The sequence below is a fragment of the Brassica rapa genome, chromosome A02, assembly GCF_000309985.2.
Source record: "Brassica rapa cultivar Chiifu-401-42 chromosome A02, CAAS_Brap_v3.01, whole genome shotgun sequence".
NCBI classification, from domain to species: domain Eukaryota; kingdom Viridiplantae; phylum Streptophyta; class Magnoliopsida; order Brassicales; family Brassicaceae; genus Brassica; species Brassica rapa.
Window position 1 is genome coordinate 8,453,724 of NC_024796.2, and position 4,368 is coordinate 8,458,091.

At 33.2% G+C, this 4,368-nt stretch overlaps 1 long non-coding RNA gene and 1 pseudogene across 1 annotated transcript; both read right to left on the reverse strand.

The window, feature by feature from the left end:
• Positions 1 to 1,937: 1,937 nt before the first annotated feature.
• On the reverse strand, positions 1,938 to 3,018 carry LOC117132106. The gene is made up of 4 exons (XR_004455602.1): positions 2,754 to 3,018; positions 2,567 to 2,659; positions 2,320 to 2,488; positions 1,938 to 2,249 (listed from the first exon to the last, which is right to left on the reverse strand). It is a non-coding gene; the product is annotated as an uncharacterized LOC117132106 (long non-coding RNA).
• Positions 3,019 to 3,025: 7 nt separating this feature from the next.
• On the reverse strand, positions 3,026 to 4,052 carry LOC117132105 (annotated as a pseudogene).
• Positions 4,053 to 4,368: the final 316 nt, after the last annotated feature.

A 4,368-nucleotide genomic window follows, 5' to 3' on the forward strand; every position in this document is an offset into this window, starting at 1 on the left:
TTCAATTGAGAAAAAGACTAGGATAGCACCAAACCAAGTTTTTGTTCCCAAAGTAGCACTCAAGGCTCAAAGTCACAAAAATAGGTTTCATTAAAGAGGTAAATATACACTTATACCCCTTGGGTTAATTAATCCAAACCTTAGGGTTTAGAGTTAAGGGGGTGGGGTTTTGGAATTAGAGTTTAAAATTTTATAAAAAATAAATACTAAAATAAAAAATAAAAATTTTTAAAACTGTTTCAAAAATTATTTTTAAACTATAAAAAGAAAATTTGAAAAAAAAATAATTTTTTTTTAAAAAAAAATTATAAAAATTTCGAATCTGAAAACATATAATCTGAAACTATAAAAAAAATTCTTTTTTTTTTATTTTTTTTTTATTTTTTTTTATTTTTTTATTTTTTTTATTTTTTTATTTATTTATTTTTGTTTGTTTATTTAATTTTAAACCAAGGGTATTAGGGATATTTTACCCTTTAATGAATGTCATTTTTGTGACTTTCTCCTTCTAGTGCTATTTTTAAGACATAAACTTCAAAAGGTGCTATTATTGACAATTGCCCTATTCAATTCGCAAGGCTTTTTATTTTAAAACTCATTTCTTGCAAAATTGATTTTGATAATCTACCACGCAGATTAGTTATGTCCCCATTGAACTGTAGAAATAATAGTTTGAGAATGTTGTACTGATCCGGTCCGATTCTGTTCTTTGGGTCAACGATAATACGGACCTCTTAGATTCAGCCGTGGTAGCTGTTTAACTTACAGTTTAAAATTTTGGTATTTCGGATGGGTTCTCCGGTTATAATTTTCGGTTCACAAAGTTCAATTTTTTTTTATAATAATAGAAGTTGGAAAAAAAATTAGAAATGTGTTATGCTTCCAAAAGGTAAATTTGTTCTAACAGAGGAATATCGTAGAAGAATATAGAAAAATACTGAAAAGAAGCCTCAAAATAAACATTATGTATCTCAAATTAAGAGGCACATTTTATGTGTGTTTGCTAAGAGCCTTGCTTAGAGCTTTTACTCCCACTAGATCATTTGTCCGCGCTACGCGCGGAAAATTGTGTTTGATATGTTACTTTTGATTTTGTTGTGTGGACTAAAAATATAAAGAATAAACATGTTTTAAAGTATTAGAAGTGTAAGATTGAGTATAAGTGGAGTTCGATGCATTGATTTATGTTGTTTGAATGTTGTATGTAGTTTTTCTATGTCATATTGTTATGTAATATTTTTGTTATATTAGTTTGGCTAAATAGCAAGATTGACTTTGGAATACATAAATAGGTTAGAAGATGATGGGATGTTTTTTTTATTAGTTGTGGTTTGTTGATGATGATCTAATTTTTTGTCGAGAGTTTTTCCTCAAACTCATGCATTGAACTGAAATCTTATCCTGGAAACATGATAATAAATTATTCTAATAATTTAAATTTTATTTTAATAGTTTTTATTTGTCATTGTTTTTCATATATAGTTAAATATTCCAATAGAAATAACTCAATATCTGAAAACAACTAACAATTTATAGAAATAAAATCGGGCGTAGCCCGGAAAAGTGTAAAATGTAAGCAATAATAAAAACACACATATTATATTATTCAAAATATTATTACAGCAGAAAAAAATCAGGTTTAAACTCAAAATCATTTTAAGTTTTGATTTCCTAACTTATTTATTAATTCTATCTTTTGGAGTTGTATTATTCAATTATTGACTAACATTTTTTTTTAAAGTGTTAGTAAGAAACTAATCCTTCTAGAAGTATAGAAGTATGCATGAAAAATAAAATTGTTGAAAAAAAGTTTCTAACTTCAAAAAGGTTGAACCTAATTTTTTTTAAAAAAAATCTATTCTATTAAATTAGGAACATGACTTATTGATATATGTTTAGTCCAACAATTAAGAGAAACAAAAATCCAAAAAAAAACATTAAAGAAAACAATGGTTTTTATAGGTTGTCTATTACTTAGGGGGAAAACAATTATTTGGTATTAATGTGTATAGACTTTGACAACATTCCTGCTAAGAACATGATAGAGGGTTTAGAGTACAGAACTATCCTCTTACTTGGGTAACTACTGATCACCTGCACAGCTCAAATACTTACTGGAGTTAACATGCAAACACTATCTGTTTTTTGTTTCTCACGGTTGGCGAGTTGAGGTTTGTTTTCTTGGTGATAAAGCTCATTGCTCGTCCTGGATATCCTCCAACCAAGGTCTCTCCCAAACCCTTCACAATCTGAGAAACACAAGTTCTTGATTATTTTACTCAGAAAAGCATAAAAAGGAAGAAAGGTCTTTTAATTTACCTCTTGTGTGTATTTTTGAAGGATCACCAGTGACAGGATTGTTTGTGTGAATGACGAAAGCATAATCACCACATGATTCTTGAACCAGCACCGACATGCAGGCGGCATCATGGGTCAACTCTAGTTTTCTACTGACGTAAGCTCTCACGTTCCACTTTGAAGCCCAGAGCTACATGTTGATGTTCAGAAGATCAGTAAAGTACTTGGTTCCTTTCTTACACACAACAAACTCTTAAGAGATTGTTACCTTCTAAATTGCCACCCATGATCGGTTCCAGCTTGATTCATCTCCATGATACGACATTCTTTCACTTCTCAGTTTGTGAATCAGTTCATTTCTCTACCAAAGAGTTCAAAAACTCATCATGTGATGCATCTAGAAAAGCATGAGCAGAGGATGGGAAGAAAAAAATAATTATATGTCTAGTTATTACCAGAGCCTTTGGTGCGCTCATTTGTAAGACAGCTTCTTGAATCTCCTTAAGTCTTGCCATGTCTCCCCTGTTAAGAAAAACTTTAAGGGCAGAGACCTTGTGTGCTACATCCTGAAAAGCGATGGATCCAACAAAAAAAATATTTCTTGCTGCCCCATCTGTTCCAACCACTCTCCAACAGAGTTGTGCAAGAAAGAAATAGTTAAACTCTGATCAGTAACTCGATAAATATCTTGCTTTTTCCGAAGCGTAAAAAATTAGAAGGCTGTATAAAAAAAACAGAGCAAAGCTGCGATTTTAAAAACAGAGCAAAGCTGCGAACTTTGTAATCTCCAAAACAGAGCAAAACTGAAAAGAAAATTACATTTCCGTTGTGTTGGTAACTTGCTGAAATGGAGTCATGAGCATCGGTCCAAGCGACGACCCTCTGTTCTGATAAACCCCAGATTCGAGCTTTGACATCTATGGAATCCATCATGGAGTTTCTTATTGTGTGCTAGAAGAGAATCATTATCCGATTTCAAAACATCGAGCTGTTTCTTCAGAGTATCATAGTCTCTTTCAAGCTGCTTTGTCTTCAACCTAGATTTCCTGTTCTGAAACCAATTCGCAATCTGCCTAGGCTGCAACCCTAAGGCCTTACCTAGCTGCATCTTCCTCTCAGGCTCCAACTTGTTCCCTAGCTCGAAGATCTTCTCTAATGCCCTAACTTGCTCTAAATTCAGCCTCTTCTTCGTCCCTCCTAACATCATATGGGACCCATCATCTGATAGATTGTCTTCGTCATGGTCGGGCTTCTTTGAGTAAGATGGTGGTGGTCTGATACTCCCGTGAACGTCATTGATCTGTTGATCATGTAGTTTCCTCCTCCTCCTACACCAAAAAAAAGGTTTAACACTTCAAATCATGATTTGGTAGTCTTAAACCCTTTTCATACTGTTATATACATGTGTAATTGTGTGTATATACAGAGAGAGAGAGAGAGAGAGAGAGAGAGAGAGAGAGAGAGAGAGAGAGAGAGAGAGAGAGAGAGAGAGAGAGAGAGAGAGAGAGAGACTTTCCATAGAAGAGATGAGGAGGGCAAGAAGGGGGAGAGGTATGAGAAGGTAAGTGATGAGCATTGTCTTCATGAAGTTGCTGAAACATGAGTCCATGCTGTGGAAAGGCCAACTTCAATCTCAGTCCTTGACTATTAATAATATTGCTCTTTTTCCTCCTCATACATATACATATATAAACATATATGTCACACAAGCACAGAGGATTGAGCTGCTTTTTTTTCCTTTTTAACTGAGTTAAGAGTTCAAAAAGTTACTATAGTTGTTATTATGGAAGATATGAAGACACTCATCACAACCAACTCTCCATAGCCGAACTGTCTTGTCTTTAGAAGCTGAAAGAAGCAACTGCAAAAACCAATACCCAATTCATACGAAAAATGGATCAAGAAATCTCAAAAAAAAAAAACAAACAAAGAAAAGATTTAAAACTCACATTTGAGTCTGACCATGCCAAGTCCAAGACATCTCCAGTATGACCATGGAGTACTTGAAACGGTGTTTCTTCAGTATAAAAAGCTTTCTGAGGGAACAGAAACAATCGGCAATAGTAATGA